Below are 21,235 nucleotides of genomic sequence, written 5' to 3'. Positions count from 1 at the left end.
CTAATTTCTTAGACTGGTGGGTTCTTTAATGTTAATTCCATGTCTTATCTCCATTTCTCCAGAGCTATTTTTGAAACATGAAAGAGGCCCCTCTGTGGCTCATTTGGTTAAGCATCTGACTCTTGATTTTGGCTCAGGTCATGATCCCAGTCATGAGATTGAGCCCAATGTCAGGCTCTATGCTGAGCATGGGGTCTGCTTAAAATTCTCTCTCCCCTTCCCTCTGCCAACCACCTCCTACTCTTCCCCTATCTCAAAAAAAAAAAAAAAAAGAAAAGAAAAAAGAAAAAAGAAAAAAAAAGGAAACATGGAAGAAACACAATTAAATTGATATATTGTATTGAATTTGTGTCCCCAGTAAATTCTTCCCACAGGGTTCCAACCGACTTTGAAGATCATCAGTCATTGGGTCACACATAAGAAAGTGAGGAACCTGCCATGAATGTGTGAATCTTTGCCTGGACTTGTGGAGAGGAAGGGTCTTTTCAGAAGAATAATGACCTTTCTATGAAGCTCAAAGATCTCCAGATGGAGCCTATTTATAACTTGGGCCATATCTTGTTTTGCATGAGGTGTTGATTTGCATAAATAGAGTCTAGGAATGCATAATACAGGGCACTTTACATTTTAGTACCCTAACTTCATGTACCTCCTATCTACATCAGTGGTGGCAAATACATGACACAGACGTCATCATTCATCTCTTACAGAACTGATTACACCCAAATCTATTTGATAATTCCTTCTTTGGGAGGGGGGAAGCTTGATTTTCATTGGACATTTGATTTTAGCTGAATAATTTATATCATAATATTTACACTGTAAATATATATATTTTAGATAAAAGAATTATCAGAGTTAAAATCTTAATTCATTATATAATATTAATTACACTATAACTCCTGGTGAATTTTGAGATTTTTTTCATACCCCCAATCAGGATAACATCAAAAATTAAACATGAATATTAAGGTATCACATTTCAAAATGATAGATGCTGAGTTTGACTATGTGTCTTTAATCTGATAGCAAGTAGGTTTGTCAATACTTAACCCAAGAGTCAGGCATTTCTACCCAAACCCAGTTAGCACTGTACTGGGGTAGGCATGTCCAAATTGCCCAGGTAGATGAAGACAGGTAAAAATCATGTTCCTTGTGAACATTTGCTACCAAGATGAAGAGTAGAGTTGAAGTGGTCTCACTAATTTTTTCCTTCCAAATTTATAAAATAAGTCACTTCAGCTTCCCCATGGAAATGAGAATGAATGGTAAGAAGAAGCAAATACTAGATTTAAATATAATTTTTCCTCATAAGGTTAAAGTTCGGGAAAAGGAATGATCTTCTATCAGTAGTTCCTAAAATTTGGAATATTTTGATATGCACAAAGAACTTGCCCATATGTAATCTTACTTGAAACTTCTGTACCCTCATGATTTGGCAGATCAAGTATTTTATAAGCATTATTTAAATAAGAAAACTGAGTAATTTTTATGAACAGCTTCATGGTTGATAGGAGCCAAACCTCATTTTATTTGCCCCCTAATCTAAAGCACTTTCAGTATGATATATAGTATATATCTTGTCTTTTTCTCCAAGTGCTGGGCGAGCATTCAGTCACTGAATGATGTCAGTGGTTTTTCATGGAAGCAAGTTTAATGTAGAAGATTGACTATATATTAGTATTGAAAAGGTGCAGTTTTACTAAGTGTAGCCCTTGAACAATTCCAAGCAATAGCTAGGTGCTCAAGAAGTTATATTGTCTTTTTTTAAATTCGCTAAATAGACTCTTAAGATAAGTTTCCTGTAAGTTCTTTTAGTTGCCCCAAATAATGACTTAAGATTATGAATATCGGTTGAATGGTTTATTTTTAAACATATGTAGACCTAACAGTATGTCACTTCTTTTCAGTTTCTCAGTTCATCCAGCTAAAAAAATTGGAGGATCAGTTAAATCAGCTATAGGTTTTTCTAAATTTCTGAAATTCTTTGTATAGAGAGTTATTGCTCAAAATCACGAACATGCAAGAAATGGCTTATTTTCATTGCAAGTTAATTCATGAGTTCACAAACTGCATACTTAGTAAGTAATTCAATATTTTATTAATTTTAAGATTCCAGGACTCTACAAAAATCCCAAGGGTTTATTTAATATCAGACATTGATGATATTTCTCTATTACTTATTAGTACCCACTGGCTAAAAAAAAAAAAAATACCCATGTTGTCCAGCCCACTTTGTATCTCCAAGTCCTAGAGCTTTGCAGTCATTATATTCATCATCATCTTCATTCTTGTTGTTCTTCTGAGATTTCCCCTTCATATCATCTCTCATTATTTTATGACTTGCCCAGCAGCGTTATCATCATAACCATCCTTGCCCGATCTCCGGTATCATCCACGAGCAGCATCTCATCATTGTTCACATTGCTATACGATTGTCATTATTAATTTTACACTAACATCACAATAACATCACAGTAGTCATTATTGCCATCACCTGCTTCATCATTACCACTATCAACACCATCCCAATAACCATAATTAACAATGGAAGAAGCATCATTTTTATTATTGAAATCTGGTATTTAGACCTCACATGTCAAAGATAATGGTTTCATCTGTTTCCTACTTTCCCTACTATATTTTTATGATTAAAACCTTCATGTTAAGCTTAGCATTTAATAATAACAAAGGGAAGGTATCTAATAATTTTCTTAAGATTTTCTGCTCATGTGAGTTTGATGTATTTACTTGACATTTCTTCTTAGAGGACCTCTAATGCTGTAGGAATGATCCCCTTTGGAAAGCTGACCATATGCTATGAGATCATGGAATCATAGGAAGATACTTAATAAGCAATTCTTATGTACCTAACACTTTGCTAGTTGGGTAAAAATAAAGATATTAATATAAAATTAATCCTCTATCCTCAAAGAGCTGACATGAGTTCCTTAGACAAAAATAAACAAAATCCTGCCACTATTAATAGAATACCAAAATATTCTGGGCAATACACTTTTTTTTTCTATGGGATACGGGGATAAATGTAACTGACACATGTTACTTGCAGGGTAAGGGTCACACACTGTCCTGTCCTATTTTGCTTACACTACTTTCCATGATAGGCTGTGATCTCTTGCAGGTCAGGAATCTCCGTGTCTCTAATGCACTTAACATGGGAATTCTCTGATAGTAACAACTCTCATCATGTTTTTTGTTGAATGAATACTGTTTGGATTAATTATTTAATGAACCCACAAAAGGGTTTGTGCATCCTAAATTATGAAACAATTGAAATTATAAAATAATTTTAAATATTTCCCATAGATATTAAGATGTGATATCCATTGTGAAGTACTTTGAGCTGAAGAAAAAAAATATTTAGGGCACAGTGCATTAATTATCAATTAATGAATGTGTCCTGGAAATGAAAATTAAAGCACTGACTTACCTGAACTTCCTGTAAACAGCAACCCACAGGAGACTCCCTAGGTCCCCAGATATCAATTCCATTTCTAGCATCTCTTGAATTTAACTTTATGTTTTGCTTTCCTGATAAAGTTGAGGCCCCTAGGAACAAAGAGCTCTGCTCTGGAAGCATTGATTTTTCAAAAATCTTGGGAGAATCCACAACCTTCCACCTCTAATGGTCATACACTGTTCCAAAAATTGTGGGACTTCTATTCCACTCTCACTTTTGTAACTTCACTATTTTTACTCATACTTTAACAAATAAAGCAACTTAATTGAAAAGAGGTCTTGAAAATATCCACATTGCCTCTGAACTCATACAAGTTAATCTATATGTTCAGAGATTTCCAGGTCACTAATCTTTTTTCTTTCTCCATCTTTCCTTCATTTTCTTATATCTTTACCCTGGTTTCCATTAGTATCATTTTAGTCTGTTAGGTTGATTTCCCAGGTTTGATTGGAATATTGTAGTACAAGAAATTATGGTAGCACTGAGATATGGGGGAATAAAATATTTTCAAAAATATTCACTGTGGAAAACACATATTTTAAAATGTTTCCGCTGTGTGTTACAAATGAAAATAATAATAATAAATTAGAATTGGATAATATGATGTGATTGAAAGTAAAGGAGCTACCCTAAACACAGGCGGTAATAAAATAGAAAAAGGAAATATAAGGAAGCGAAAAATTCACTCACAAGATTAAAATGAGTATTAGAAAATGTAAGGTCCATAATCAATGGTACAGGAGAAAAAATGATGTGAGTAATTCTCACAAAATAAGGAGGGAAATAGAAAAAATAGAAAAGTGGCTCTGAGGTAATAGAGAGGTAGCAATGGGGTAAAAGAGCAGAATTTCAACAGATGGAAAATTTATTTCATATGAGATAGTCACAAAAATTTTTAAGGATATTTTTAATTTTATGTGGTACATTCTAATAGAATGAAACCCTTCTGAATAAAAAAAAAATCTCTAAATCACAGGTATCCATTTGAGACATTAGTGTAAAATAAGCAACACTGCTGTAGACTAAACATCTGTGCCCCTTACCCCCAACGCTTATACTTATTCCACAAATACCAAGTGCCTACTATTCTCATAGCTAAGATACTACCCTAAGGAATTTAGCTCATAGTTTGGAGATGTATTTATCAAAACATAAAAAATATGAAAAAAATAAAGATATGACAAGCATATCATGGAAAAACTGGTGATGACTCGATATATTTTAGGCTGGCTGTGAAGACCATCTTAAAAGGGGACTTTACGCTGGGACATAAACATCAAAAAACTCCTTTCTCTACAATAGCCTGGAGGAAGAATATTTGAAGTAAAAGGAACATTGTTGAAATGACCCAAAATAAGAAAGAGTGTGATAGATTTGAAGAATCAGAAGGAAGTGCAGCTTGAACATGATAACCGAAGAGGAGGAATAGGGGATCATACAGATACTCTGGTTTCCCTTGGAAAGCTCCATTTCATGCCTGTCACCTTCATGTAACTTTAGTGTACCCCTTTTACATTCAATGGCACCCTAATTTGAACAATAAATAATACAGTTACCCTCAAAAGAGTATGAAATGAACTATGAAAGGCATACAAGCTCATAAGTAAAACTGTTGATTCCCTACTTACTCTTTCCAAGGTTTAATTCAGTAACAAATCAGAAAGGAGTGAAATTGCAACAGATATACTCAAAATTTTTACTTTATTTATAATACTATGACTAAGGTCAGTGGGAGTGCTGTTAAAGCCGAGTTAACCTATAAATAACATTATTTTTCTTTTCATGTTTTGCTTTGTTTTCTGCTGCAGAAAACAAAACTCTGTAAAGTCTTCCACATACCGATCTCTAAAGTATAGTTATATAGACCATGCTTTGATCCACCTTGAATGTACATATGGCTTTTTTACCTATTGCACAAATATTATGCAGGTGCTCCATCACCAAGGCAACATGAAGTGGAGCATGAGCAGTTCAATCTTTTCAGATAACCCAGATTTAATTGGTCAGTCTCCATTCTGTGATGAGAAGAATGTAAACATTCTGTAATCCCTTATTCTTTCAGCTCCTTTCCAATCTACTGCAGAAGAATACAGTTTTCCATGAATCTACCTATTATTCACTTTGTTTTGTTTCTACCAACTCATGTTGACGTGTTTTCCTTCTCCAATACAGTGATGTTCCTTTCTGATCAACATTGTGTACCTAACAGAAATGCTGTCAGGCTTTGTAAACCAGAGTAAAGGATTTGGATTTCATTCTGAGTGTCACAAGAACACCATGGCAGGTTGAGAATGGAGAAATGATGTGACCTGATCATTGCTCTGACTGTAGTGGGACAATGGAACATAGGAGAATAAGAGTGGAAATAGAAGAATTACAGAGTCGTAGCAATATTCCATTTGAGAGATGACTGTGGCTGTGAATAGGATGGGCTATTAGAGGTGGATGGAAATGGATGAGTTCAAGATATATTTTGAAGTTAAAGTGAACAAGACTTGCTAATGGATTGGTTGTGCCTTGAAGAAAGATCATGTGAAGTAGAAAAAGTAGAAATCACGGATACGTCCTTCGTTTTGTCTGGCTATTTGTTTCGAGAGTATCACCACGTACTTATAAAGGGAAGACCAGAGGATGTAACAGATGTGGGAGATGTGTCTCAATTCTGGGCACAAGTTTAGGATGCCCATAAAGCAGTCAGTAGAGTTAAAGGAAATACAAGTCTCATATAAAAGGATAGATAAAAAAATTGGAGTCAGCAGGATCAAGACATTATTTAAAATGCTCAAACTGAATGGAATGATATATGAAGAGAATGTGACTGGAGAAGAGCTGGGAGTCTCGGGACTGAGAGATGGAGAACTCCAGTATTTAGAGGGGCTAGTAAAGTAGGATGAGCCAGGAAAGCGTCCCAGGCCACAACACGTTGTTGACAAACATGCGTGTGACTATCATCACTACCGAGAAACAAATAGTCAAAATACTCTACTTCCCTGACTAGTGTCTGGTTTAATAAAGAGAGAGAGAGAGAGAGAAGGAATAGGTATGGCCCTAGCAGGGTTATTAAGTTTTCTTTAGTTTTTTTTCTTGCTGGACTTTCCAGAAGAGATAATCCTCTCTAGTCTTTGAAAATGTGAGGATATAAACCCAGATTTTCAGATGTAATCAAGGTTCTTGCTTCATAGGAGAGCTGGTTTGAAGAGTAAAATAGACTTTTTGCTAATTATGTATTTAATTAATCATCGAATACTTCTCAACATCACCTCCAAAATTGTAATTTTCTCTCTTAATCTACTCAAAATGCAAGCTCCCTGGGGACAAAAACTTTGTTTTGCTTATATGTTTATAGCACCTAAAACAGTGCCTGGCACCCAGTAGATGCTCAATAAATATTTTGAACAAATGTAAATATGTACATATTGCGTTGCCCAGAACAGAATAAGATCTCAAAAATATTTTTAATATTTTAAATTAAATAAACCAATTCCTCCCTTTAAGACTCTTTATGCATTACCATCTGTAGGACTACTCTCATGCCTTTTCTTCTGCCCAAAATACTCTCCCTGTTACCTGTCCGTCTTTGTTTGAATTTCTCTCTCTAAATTAAAGATTAAACCCGTATCTGCACCCTGGAAGATGTTATTGCTCATTATTTAGTAATTAGCATAGCTTTCCTTGCTATCTTTTGCCGCCCTTTCTTGTCTCAATATAAGATTTCTAAGGAGTTATAATGCATTAAGTGGTCTGCCCTTTCCATAGGACAAAAAAGGACCAGACATACGTGTCCACACAGGCACAACTTGCAACTCAGGTCTTGCTCTCTAGGGAGATGGGGATCTAGCCCAAAGTCCTATTTTTTTTTATTTTTATTTTTTTATTTATTTTTTGTTCAGCAACCATTACATTTTCTCTAAAGAGAACATTTTAACTGGGAGACTAATGCATTCCCCTCTGGTTTAACATTCATGTGAAGCCAAGACTGAGATCGGTACCATTATAAGGCAAATAATGTTCTAGGACAAAAAAGACTATGGAATAGGTTCATATAAGGAAACTGCGGCTACCTAGACAAATGGTTACTTTGTTCCTAATAGTTTTTTGAGTTTTAGAAGGCCGATTTTATGGTTTTATTCCATATTCCTATCAATGAATCCCCCTTTTTTGAACTAGCTCAAGTGGATTTCTGGTTCTTGCAGAATTCAGCTTTAACTGAAACCATAGAAACTAAATTCTCTGCTAATTTATTTCCTTCAAATCTGGCCCAGTGCTTTATACATAGTAGGAGTTCAATAAATCTATGGCAGTATGTTTATCTTTTTTTTACAAATCTACACCTCCTCCTCCCCAATAATTAATTCAGTTTGTCCACAAAGGTCATTATCATCGTTTTCCTACTTCATGCAACAAATGGAAATGGTCCCTGTATATGTTTGAGTCACCAGATCGATAATGCGCAACTTCAACCCATTATTTTAGTGTTGTGATAAAGCATGAATACTAGATTTTACAGGAGCAGATTAAAAATATTTCTTTAAAATGTCAATGGAAAAAAGACACTTTGAAATGGTCTCTTCATACAATATGCATCTCCAGATTCCTGCAGCTATGGTGCCACCTTTACTTACGTACAAAAGGATTATTTTAAGTCAAGTTGTTTTCTCAATGCTGTCAATATTCACTAGATTTATTTGCCCAATGAAGTATTTTTTTTTTTATTTTTTTTTGTTCTTCATCAAAACATCTCTCGTCCTTGCTGGGCTGATGGTCGAGGATCAGAAAGCAATATTCCAGCTGTTCTTAAAACCAGCATTTCTTAGCAAGGTTAAGCAGTGCCTTTTCAAACTCCCCGTGCTGTATGCGTCATCTCCTGGTGAGTCAAACCTGTTATGTGAGTGCATCGCACAGAGAAAGACCAGCAAACTTTAAAACTTTGAAAAAAGAGTATCTCTTCTTGGTCTACCTAAGTTGGCTTGCGATGTGTTTATCTGGACTCCACCTGCCATTTTAGACTCAATAAGCCCTTTCTTTAAACAGCTGATGCTAAATTCTGTTTATTAATAGGAACCTGAACTGCCACCACTTCTTTATGGAAAGGTAGAGGGAATGAGAGCACGGAGTTATACCTCTTTTTGGAAGGAACTCATTTGGGTGTGTTCGTATCTTTAAGGATTTGCCTTTGAGAAAAAGCCCTGAATGACTAGACATTGACTCTTTCCGTCCTAACCCCTGAGACCTGATTCTGCTTCTTAACGTTTTTGATGTCCTAAATCCTAAACCTTAGATGTTTTCCTTTTACACTAAAATAGCACATACCCTAGTATGTAAATTGATGGGATGCAAATAAATAGGGTTTATACCAAGGCTGAAAAATCTGAGAAATGCTGGACTAAACAAAGTTGAAGGTTTTCTTGCTGTAGAAAATCCCTGTCTTTAAAATGTTAAAATGCATTTTGCATTTTCAGGAAGAAGATACTGAATGCCCATTGCACCTGGGCTTATTTGATCACCCAATTCTTTGAGGTGAATTATCTTAGGAAGCTTCTCTTGGAGGCCAGCCTTGATCTCTTGGACTCCTGACCATTGATTGGCTGGGAATTCAGGTTCCTACTTGAATCTTTGGCACTGTTAGACAAGTCCCATGTCTCTCATGTCTCCATTCATCTCACACTCATCTTTTGTCTACATTCAATCATCCAGTCCCACTAGCTCTCACCTACATATCATCATATATGCGGTCAACCTAATTCCTCTCCATTCAAAATCATCATTTTCCTTTTCTTTCTGGGATGAGATTCAATTTCTCTTTTAAGATTCAACTCAAATGGTGTCGCCTATGTCCTTGTCTTATAAAATAATAGGTTGGAAGAGGTTTTGGTAATTATTCTGCTTCAAATATCTTTTAGATGAGAAATATTTAATAGATTTAATGTAACTTACTCAGGGTCACATAGGAAGGGAGTGCTAGAACTGGGGTCCTAACTAGACCACAAAAATGATAAGTAAGGTTTCTATGAGTTATCACAACTGGATTAGGAGTCATAAAGTGGAGGAGAAAGAGACGGGGTTTGGGCATTGTCCCCCAAGAATCAGGTTGAGTTTATCTGGAGTCCCATATTAAATTCACTTGGCCAACTGTACAAGATGGGTGTTGGACAAGGAAAAGCATCAATGCCGTGGTCAAATCATTGATTAAAAAGTTGAATTCATGCATGGGAAGAGCATAAATTCTGGGTTCTTTGGATTAAATTATTCAATCAGTCAGAATTGTTCATTGAAGACCAAACCCTAATTCCTACAAGGTATGAATCACTGGTACTTACAGGGAAAGGCCTTGTAGTTCTTTGAACTTCACTTCTAACAGTCAATACTAAAACCTAAGCCCATGACTCCATACAGCATTCTTCTCCATATCACACTCTCTCTGAACATGGGAATTTGCCAGAATTTCAGGGAAAAAAACTCTTTGTTTCTCAGGGAGATAGGACAGTATAATAAGATGCCAGCCTTAGTCTAGCAACAGGAACTGCAGTATGAATTTTGTTTTTCTAGTTATGGGGATGAATCTTTCCTGATTCATCCTTTTTCTATCACCTGGTCCCTTTATGAACTGAATTTTAGAGACCTTCTACTTTCTTTGTTAGTGTGTGGTTGGGACCTGCCTTATCACCAACAATTACAATATAACACCATTTTAAATAACTGATTTCTCCTCACTCACGGCCATTGTTAACAGAGATGTTAGATTTGTAATACTAGAAACCTATTGTTTCATTATGTCATTGAAATATTTAATAAAATTCAGTTTTTTTAGATTAGTGTTCCTCGGAATGCTGTAGAGGTTAAGCCACTTTCTGGTTCTTCATCTTTCTGTTGAGGTGCCACTACACATTTCCACTTGAGATTCCACTGGAGCTGAAAACTCAATACTTCCAAAGCATAACTCATTTCTCTTGAAAATGCTTTTCCTCCTACATTTCTGTCTTGGGAAGTGGTATTACCATCCTAAAATCACTCAAGCCCATTTGGATTTCTTCTTAGACAGCTTTTAGAAAAAAATCTCAAACTCCAATTTATCAGAATTTTACATATGTTGTTTCCCATTATCTCCTTTCTATACCCATGGTCCTTATTTAAGCCTTCATCATTCTAGGATAAAGTAATTGTAATTTTCTCTTGAGATATCACCTTGTCTCAAATATTTACTCTGCACTGCTTCTGACAGTAATCTATCTGAAATGCAATCTGACTATACTACTTCCATTCTATTTAAAAATATTTATTTTTTTTAGAGAGACAGAGAGAGTAGGATGGAGGGGCAGAGGGAGAGAATCTGCAAGCAGACCTCCCACTGAGCACAGAGCCAGATGCAAGGCTCAATCCCATGACCCATGAGATTATGACCTGAGCCAAAAGCAAGAATCAGATGCTTAACCGACTGAGCTCCCCAGGTGCCCCACTACTTCCATTCCTAACATCATATAATAGCTTCCCATCACCGATGGGGCAAAGGATGTCAAGATCTCTAATATTGTCTTCTCTCATTCTTGAATCATTTCTTGCTATATCCCTTGCCAACTTACCTAATTATCTAGAAGCACTTTCAATTCCCTAATTTTCTATCCCCCTCATCACTTTTGTTTTTTCCTTCTGCCTGCAATAACTTTTCCTCTTTCCTTAGTCATATTTAAGACTCACTTTATACTTCCCCAATTCTAATAAATTTCCTCTGGACCATCCAGGCTGGGTTATGTGGACTTCCTCTGGATCCTACAGCGTTCATCTTTTGCTCAATTGTTGACTTTTCAGTAATCAGCCATTTATGTCTGTTCTTCTGAGAGTTCAGTAGGTCTCCAAAACCATCTTCAGGTTTGGTGATGTGCTAAAAAGTTCTCACGGAACTCAGAAAATCCATTATACCCATAATTATGGATTATTACAACAAAATGATACAGTTTAAAATAGGCAACGGGGAGAAGCACATGGGGCAGTATACCAGAGAATTCCAGGGATGAGCTTCCGCTTGTCCTTTCCCAATAGAGTGATGTAGACAGCATTTACTTCCCCCAGTCAATCAGAGAAGCTCATCTGAGCCTTGGTGTCCAGAGTTTTTATTGGGGGTCAGCCACACAGACACAGATGACCATCTGCATGGCTGACTTTAGTCTCCAGTCCCTCCAAAGGTGGAGGCTATACACATAAGTCACGTTGTTAACATAGACTACTCGTCCTGTCAAAGATCTTCATGTAAACGAAGGTGTTCTTGTCATGCAGAATATTCCAAGGGCTTAGAATTTAACTCTGAGGAGCCAGGGACAAAGTTGCAAAGCTTTCTTCAGGCAAAGTTAATCTGTCCTTCATGAATTCCCATTATGGGATGATCCCTGTAAAAATGAGGACTGTGCCATGTTCCTCTCTGAATTTTCATCATCTATACATGTTCAGCCCAGAGGGAAGAGCGTAGATGCAACTGCAGAATGAACGAATGAGTCAATGAATATAAAATGAATGAAACCTTTAACAGGTCTTTCTACAGTGTCCTCACTACCATCTTCTAAGACTTAAACTGAGCTTACTAAAATTAAATATGTCCCTTTACTTATATTTTCATACTCCCCCAATTTTAGTTTTTGTTTTTCAATACATGGAGTGTACATTGTCGACAGATGAAGGAGAACATGATAGACAAAGGAACAGACCCAATTTTCTCTCTTCTTCCATGCATTGCAGATGAAACAACTCCCTCAGGACAATTCGATGATGGAGCCGTATAGTGGAAGATAGGAAAGAGAACTTTACCAGGGGTTAGCAGTGAGGTCTCAGGATGAAAACACAACACAGTGAAACAATAAAACGAAAAAACATGCCTGCGTCTTCCTTCTGTAGGACTTCTCCAGTAAGTGGGACCAGGAGAGATTTGACTATCACATCTAATTCCTGTGGTTCTAAGAAGGCGTTCTTGCTTCCAAACATCTAATCTATCGCTATATCACTCTGTCATATATATGTCTGGGTGTATCTGTGTATCACTATTAGAAATCTATTTCTCTAACATACTTGTTTTTGTTTTTTTTTAATTTCCTTATTGATAAATCTAATGCTACTTCCTTACTGTCAGTGTTCCATAGGTCTCTCCTCAAGTGATCTTTTGAAAATGCAAATTGATTCACATCACTACGCTGCTTATACCCAACAGTGTCATTTAGAATAAAATGATTATTCTATGGACTACAGGACCATAAATCCTACATGACTTAACCTCTAACTGTCTCTCAGTCTCACCTATTCATTCTACTATTTTATTTTTTAGTAGTAACTTACAACTCTCTAGAATCATTTTGTTCTTTTATTTCTCAATATTCTACTTGCCTCTGGCTAGAATGAAAGCTCCATGAAGTCAGGAACCTTAATTACCTCACTACTTTAGCTCAAGTGCTTACAATAGTGTCTGATACAGAGTATTTATTATTGGTCAACTGTCCATCATTCATATGGCAGGATTAATAGGTTTTATTATAAGGTGGGAGAACAGTTTACTAAACAGAAGCTTTGGTAGGATGGGTGGAGAAAGTTTACACGTCCTCTCAGTGGTTGCTGCTATGGGTAAAACTAAGCATGGATGGACCTTTGAACACCCAGGAAATGTAGTGGGACTCCAGACTCCTGTAAGCAGGTGAGCCTAGAAAGGAATATGAGAGGAGGAAACACAGAGTCAAACTAATGCTACTTTTACTTTTCCAGACTACCTCTCACTTCAGTGCCCTTCCAATTCTCTCTTGCTCATCACTCCCACAATACTCCCAGTATACAGGAACAGAAGAAAAATTGCATGAAAAACCTTATTCTCCCTTCATAGTCAATGCCTCATGGGTACCTGGAAACATTTAGTATTTAAACACCTTCCTTAAGTGTTTATTACTTGTAGGATAAAAGAAGACACCTGCATCTCTTAATGAAATGATTTTAAGCTACTATTTCTGCCTCAAATGTTGTCATGATTCCCAATGACCCAATGCACCCAAGGGTTCAGTCAACTACTAAATAGAGAAGGAGGAAGTAGATAAGAGAATAACAAAGAGGGACATGTTTCCTCCTCACTAAGATGGGAAAAGGAATAGAATGGACAGTCACTAGAAATCTGCTTCATGCTCAAAACATCCTGTTTCACAAATGAGAAAATTGAGATTTTTAGCTAGAACAAAAAATAAGAGAAAATCATAACTCTAATTAAGTGGCAAAGCTGAGTTCTGAATCCCCAAAAGCACTTGTCTCTAACGCCTGTACTCTTTAGTTACAGCAGGATGCCACTTCAAGGGTGAGCCCAAATGGAGGAAAGGGCATTAGAAGGAATCTTGTGGCTGTGCTAATTAATATTGATATTTAGCAGATCTGTCGTCAGGCCCAGAATATGAATACACAGGAATATGGCATCTAGAGTGCTGGAAAACATCATGCTATGGATTTTTCTTTCTTTCTCTTTCTTTCTTTCTTTCTTTCTTTCTTTCTTTCTTTCTTTCTTTCTAAGAAGAACAGAAAGAGGCATTTGACCTAGCACACTGAGAAGAAAACATGCTTGGTTGGTTCCCTTTCTCCAACCTGAAAGGAAAGGGTTGGGAGGGAGCCTGTGGCTCTGGATAGAGAAGCAGCTGTCTCTCTGGGGGAGATGAGCTCTAGTTCAGCCAGGCAGGCAGGCAAGCAGCCCAGAGCTGATCAAGAGAATCATCCTCCTCCGAGTTGCTATCATGGGACTCTCAAGGGGTTAAGGACGGCAGATTTTCCTGTTGTTGCTATGCACAGACAGAGAACAAGCAGATTGTTGCTGACAACTCCAGGACCACCCCCTTTAATAGGTGAAGGGTGGACTCAACCACAACGCACTCGCTGACGTGCAGCTGATCCCCAGAGACTCCAGGCTGTTTTGGTGTGTGATCAATGTAATATTCCTCTGCTAAATTTAGGGACCTTGCATCCTATGACAATGGCACCTCACCATGACTAATTAACAATAAAAACTGTGGATGGTGACAGGTTTAATTATTTAGTCTCAAAGGTTTTGATTAAATTAAAACCCTTTACCACAGGACAAAAAAAATTATAATACACAAGTTAAGCTTATAAAATAATAAGGCTGATACCACAAATCACAAGAAGAAAAGGGTATCATGACCCAACTTCTCTCTGTGTGTGTGTATGATATTATCATGCGCATGCGTCTGTGTGTGTGTGTGTCTAAACCCCCCCAAATGCCTGTATATATATGTAGTAGTGAATGTTAGTGTATGAATAACTAACATGAGAGATGTATATGCAGATATATTTCTTTTTTTAAGCACATATATTTCTAAAAATGTATGGCACTGAAGGGATATATGCACAGGTGGCTGTGTATGTTCATGTATATGTTTGCATATGTGTGAACAACTTTGAAGATTCATATGCATATATTTATCCCTGAAGAAGTGTGCACATATGCGTGGACGACATTGGAGTTGCATGTATACATGTAACCCTGGAAATGTAGCGGTGTGTACAGAGCTGTGTTGTATGTATTCCAATACTGAGAGGCACACATGCATAAATGTGCGTGTATTCACTTTTGGAGAAGGGCTATGCTGATCTTGGAGATGATTTGTATGTATTTTACATATAAACAAATTATGGATGTGTGCAAGTGGTATGTATGTATTTTATATACAATAATACATTTATGATAATATATATATTTATTGCAATATATGCAATATATGTACATTAAAAATAGGTTATATAGTATGTATATATATATATATTAAAGATTGTATTTATTTATTCATGAGAGACACAGAGAGAGAGAGAGGCAGAGACACAAGCAGAGAGAGAAGCAGGCTCCCTGTCAAGAGCCCAATGTGGGACTAGATCCCAGGACCCTGGGGTCATGACCTGAGCCTAAGGCAGGCGCTCACCGCTGAGCCACCTGGGCACCCCTATATAGTATATATTAAAACGTAGGTGTGAAGAGACCACTAGATATGTAGCTGTATGCATAAAACCCTTGCCATATATTTGTAAGTCCTTCGTGTTAACCTGTAAATTGTTATTCATGTGAATTTATAACATGAATGTCGTATGTGATATATATGATACTGAAGAGATGTGTGACTATACTCATAATATTAGAGATAAATATCTAAATATTTAACACATAAGAAGAATGCACCACACTACCAATGCATGGTGTCTCCATGTAATTTGTTTTAATTATATAAAATAGATATAAAAATTTACAATTTTAATATTCTTTTAATTTTAATAATTTTTAACTGTACAGTTCAGTGCATCAGTACAGTCACATTGTTGCACATTGTTGTGCAACCAGCGTCACTGTCCATCTCCAGAACTTTTTCGTCCTGCAAAACTGAAGCACTATACCAGTTAAACAATAACTCCCCATTCCCTCTGGCTTTCAATTCCTGGAATCCACCATTATATTTTTTTCTCTCTGTAAGTTTGACTACTCTAAAGTACCTCCTGTGAATAGAATCATGCAGTATTTGTGGATTTATGACTAGTTTATTTCATTTGTCATAATCTAAAGGGATCATCGGCACTGCAATATGCATCATACTTTTCTTTATTTTATGTAATTGACATTTAAATTTATGTTAGTTTCAGATGTACAACATGTGAATTAAACAATTCCATGTATTACTTGATACCCACCATCTTAAGTGTGGTCCTCAGACAACGTGATTCTAATATTATGGACTATATTCCCTAGGCTGACTTTTTTTCTCTGTGCCTAATTTATTTTATAACTGGAAATCTGTATGTCTTAATCCCTTCATCCATTTTGCCCATCCCCCCACTCACCTCCCTTCTGGCAACCACCAGTTTGTCTTCTGTATTTATGCCTGTTCTTTTTTTTTTTTTTTTAGATTTCACATATGAGTGAAATCACATGGTATTTGTCTTTCTCTAACTCATTTCACTTAACATAATGCCCTCTAAGTCCATCTATGTTATCACAAATGGAAAGATCTCACTATTTTTATGACAGAGTAATATTCCATCACACACACACACATATATATATATATATATATATATTCATGGGTGGACACATATACACACCACATCTTTATCCATTCATCTATCAATGGGCAGTTGGGTTGCTTCCATCTCTTGGCTATTGTAAATAATGCTGCAATAAGCATAGGGTTAGATATGTCTTTTTGAGTTAATTTCTTTATTTTCTTTGGATAAATACACTGTAGTGGAATTACTGTGTCGTAGGTCAATTCTATTTTTAGATTTTTGAGAAATAATCATACTGTTTTCTTTTTTCTTATTTTATTTAAATTACATTAACATATAGTGTATCATTAGTTCCAGATGTAGAGTTCAGTTATTCATCAGTTGCATACAACACCCAGTGCTCATTCCATCACATCCTCTCCTTAATGCCCATCACCCAGTTACCCCCACCACCAACCGTCCAACAACCCTTAGTCTCTTTCCTATGGTTAAGAATCTCTTATGGTTTGTTTCTGTCTCTGATTTCTTATTTTCTTTTTCCCTCCCCTATGATCTTCTATTTTGTTTTTTAAATTCCACATATGAGTGAAACCATATGATAATTGTCTTTCTCTGATTGATTGCACTTAGCATAATACCCTCCAGTTACATCCACATTATTGTAAACTGTAAGATTTCATCCTTTTGATGGCTGAGTAATATCCCATTATATATAGAGAGCACATCTTTTTTATCCATTCTCCTATTGATGGATATCTGGGTTCTCTCCACAGTTTGGGTATTGTGGACATTGCTGCTATAAACATTGGGGTGCCAGTGCCCCTTCAGATCATGTTTGTATCCTTTGGGTAAATACCTAGTAGTGCAATTGCTGGTTTTAGTTTTAGCTTTTTTGAGGAGTCTCCATACTGTTTTCTAGAGTGGCTTGACTAGCTTACACTCCCACCAACAGTGTCCATACTGTGAATTCCATAGTGGTTGCACCAAATTACTTTTGCACCAGCTGTGCATAAGGGTTCCTTTTTCTTCAATGTTCACAACACTCATTATTTCTTCCCTTTTTAATTTTAATCATTCTAATAGTTGTAAGGTGATACCTCATTGTGGTTTTGATTGTTATGTGATGTGATGATGAGTGGTGTTGAACGTCTTTTTATGCATCTGTTGGTCATCTGCACATCTTCCTTGGAAAAACGTCTATTCAAGTCTTCTTCCCATTTTTTAATTGAAGTCTCTGTGTGTGTATGTGTAGGTGTGTGTGTGTGTGTGTGTGTGTGCGCATATTAAGTGGTATAAGTTCTTTATATATTTTGGGTAGTGATCGCTTATTGTATATATCATCTGCAGATATCCCCCCCCATTCAGTAGGTTCTTTTTGTTCTGAGTTTCCCTTGCTATGCAAAAGCTTTTTATTTTTATATAGTCCCAAGAGTTAATTTTTGTTTTTGTTTCCCTTGCCTGAGAAGACACATCATAAATATGTTGCTAAGGCCAGTGTCCAAGAGATTACTGCCTATGTTTTCTTCTAGGAGTGTTATGGTTTTACCTCTCACCTTTAGATCTCTAATACATTTTGAGTTTATTTTCCTGTGTGGCATTAGAAAGTGGTCCAGTTTCACCCATTTGTGTGTAGCTGTCCAGTTTTCCCAGCATTGCTTATTGAGGAGATTGTCCTTTCCTTATTGTATATTCTTATCTCCTTTGTCATAGATTAATTGACCATATAGGTGTGGATTTTCCTTCTTTCTAAAAACTGAATAATATTCCATTGTATTTATATACCATATAATTTGTCCATTTATCCATTAATGGACACTCGGTTTCTTTGAACTGACTACAGACTACCTTGTTTTACTGTACTTTGATTTATTAGACTTCTCATATATTGTCTTTGTTTTGTTTTACAAATTGAAGGTTTGTGCAACCTGGCTTCAGGCAAGTCTATTGGTACAATTTTTCTAATAGCACTTGTTCACTTTGTGTCTCTGTGTCACATCTTGGTAATTCTCATAATATCTCCAACTTTATCATTATTATTATATTTGTTATGGTGATCTATAATTAGTGATCTCTGATTATAACATGTCTGATGTTACCACCATAATTTGGAGGGAGCACCAGAAACATGCCCATTTAAAACAATGAACTTAATCAATAAACATGTGTGTTCTGACTACTCCATCAACCAGCTATTCCCCATCTTTCCCTCTCTCCTTGGGCCTCCCTACTCCCTGACACACAATGACATTACCATTAGGCCAATTAATAATTGCATAATAGAGGGAAACATGGGTGGCTCAGTGGTTGAGTGTCTGCCTTTGGCTCCGGGGCATGATCCTGGTCTTGGGATCGAGTCTCCCCCTATGTCTCTGCCTCTGTGTGTGTCTCTCATGAATAAATAAATAAATCTGATTTTTTTTAAATTGCATAGTGGCCTCTCAATGTTCAGACAAAAGGAAGAATCAAATGTTTCTCACTTTAAATCTAAAGCTAGAAATAATTAAGCTTAGTGAGGAAGGCATGTTGAAAGCTAAGATACGCTGAAAACTAGGCTTTTCATGCCAAGCAGTTAGCCAAGTTGTGAATGTAAAGGAAAAGTTCTAGAAGGAAGTTGAAAGTGCTACTTCAATGAACATGTGGATGATGAGAAAGTAAAGCAGCCTTATTGCTGACATAGAGTAAGCTTTAGAGGTCTGGATAGAAGATCAGACCCACTGCGATATCTCTTTAAGCCAAAGCCTAATCTAGAGTAAGACCTTAACTCCTGTCAGTCCTATGGAGACTGAGAGAGGTGAAGAAGCTGCAGAAGAAAAGTTCGAAGCTGGAAGAGGTTGGCTCATGAGGTTAAAGGAAAGAAGCTGTCTTCTTAAGAGGAGAGTGAAAAGTGAAGTAGCAAATGCTGATGTAGAAGCTGCAGTGAGTTATCCAGAACATCTAGCTAAGATAACTCATGAATGTGGCCACACTAAACAATGGATTTTTGAGATAGATAAAAAGCCTTATATTGGAAGAAGATGTCATCTGGGACTTTCATAGCTAGAGTGAAGTTAACGCCTGGCGCCAAAGCTCCAAAAGACAAGCTAACTCTCTTATTAGGGGCTAATGCAGCTGGTAACTTCAAGTTGAAGAGAATGCTCATTTATTATTCAAAAAATCTTAGGGCCCTGAAGAATTATGCTAAATCTATTCTGCTTGCTGCTCTATGAATGGAAGAATGAACCCTAGATGACAGTACATCTGTTTACAACATGGTTTACTGAATATTTTAACCCTACTGTTGAGACCTACTCAGAAAAAAAAAAGATGTTTTTAAAAATATTACTGCTCATTGACAATGTACCTGTTCACTCAAGAGCTCTTCTAGAGATGCACAATGAGATTTATGTTGTTTTCATGCCTCCTAACACAGCATCGATTCTGTAGCCTATATCTCAAGGAATAATTTTAACTTTCAACTCTTATTTAAGGGGCACATTTCATAGGGCTATAGCTGCCATCGAGAATGATTCCTTTGATGGATCTGGACAAAGTAAATCGAAAGCCTTCTGGAAAGGATTCACCATTCTAGATGCCATTAAGAACACTTATGATTCATGGGAAGATGTCAAACTATCAACACTAACCGGGGAGTTTGGAAGAAATTGATTCCAACCCTCATGGACAATTTTGAGAAGTTCAAGACCTCAGTGGAGGAAGTAACTGTGGATGTGGTGAAAATAGCAAGAGAAGTAGAATTTGAAGAGGAGCCTGAAGGATTGCTACATTCTCAGGATCAAACTTAATGGATGAGGAGTCACTTCTTAGGGATAAGCAAATAAATTGGTTTCTTGAGATAGAATCTACTCCTGGTGGCAATGCTACGAAGACTGTTGAAATAACAACAAAAGATCATTGCATGCCGCATGGCTGATAAAGCAGTGACCAGGTTTGAGAGGGTTGACTACAATCTTGTAGAAAGTTCTGTGGATAAAATGCTGTCCAATAGCATCTCATGCTACCAAGACAACTTTTGTGAAAGCAAGAGTCGACTGATAAGGCAAACTTCACTATTGTCTTGTCTTAAGACATTGCCACAGCCACTGCAACCTTCAGCAACAGCATCGTCTCAGTCAGCAGCCAGCAACGATGATGCAAGACCCTCTACTGGCAAAAAGATTATAACTTGCTCGGACAATGGTGAGCATTTTTAGCAATATGGCATTTTTAATTAGGTCATGTATATTGTTTTTTAGACATAATGCTATCATATACTTCGACTATAGTAAACATAACTTTTATATGTCCAATGGGAAACTAAATTCATTAGTCACTTAATTATGATACTCATTTTATTGTGGTGTCTACAATGGAACCCACAATATTTGATGCAAGCCTATATTGTCAATAATAATGCAATCAACATATATGTGCACACACTTTGTTCATGTCCCTGCTTTCAATCCTTTTAGCTATAATCCTATAAATGGAATTGCTTGATTATCAAGTGATCCCATTTTTCCTTTTTTGAGGAACTGACATGCTATATTTTCCATAGTGGCTGTACTATATTATATATAATGCTTTTATTTGCATGTGTTCACTACATAGGACACATATACAACTATGCATTTATTTTTTTATTTATAGAACTACAGATATAGAATGTGAATCCAAAGCACTGACTATATGAGTGTGTATATAACACTGAAGCTGGATTGTTGAATACATACCATGAAGTATGTGTGTGTATAATAGTGATGATGTATA

At 36.5% G+C, this 21,235-nt stretch overlaps 1 pseudogene; it reads left to right on the top strand.

The window, feature by feature from the left end:
* LOC129504747 (tigger transposable element-derived protein 1-like) overlaps positions 1-20,650 on the top strand; it is a 66,102-nt pseudogene extending 45,452 nt beyond the window's left edge.
* Positions 20,651-21,235: the final 585 nt, after the last annotated feature.

Source organism: Nyctereutes procyonoides, unplaced genomic scaffold (assembly GCF_905146905.1).
Source record: "Nyctereutes procyonoides isolate TBG_1078 unplaced genomic scaffold, NYPRO_anot_genome, whole genome shotgun sequence".
Classification (NCBI taxonomy): Eukaryota; Metazoa; Chordata; class Mammalia; order Carnivora; family Canidae; genus Nyctereutes; species Nyctereutes procyonoides.
Note: the sequence above shows the minus strand (reverse complement) of the source record. Positions and strands in the feature narration are given on the sequence as shown.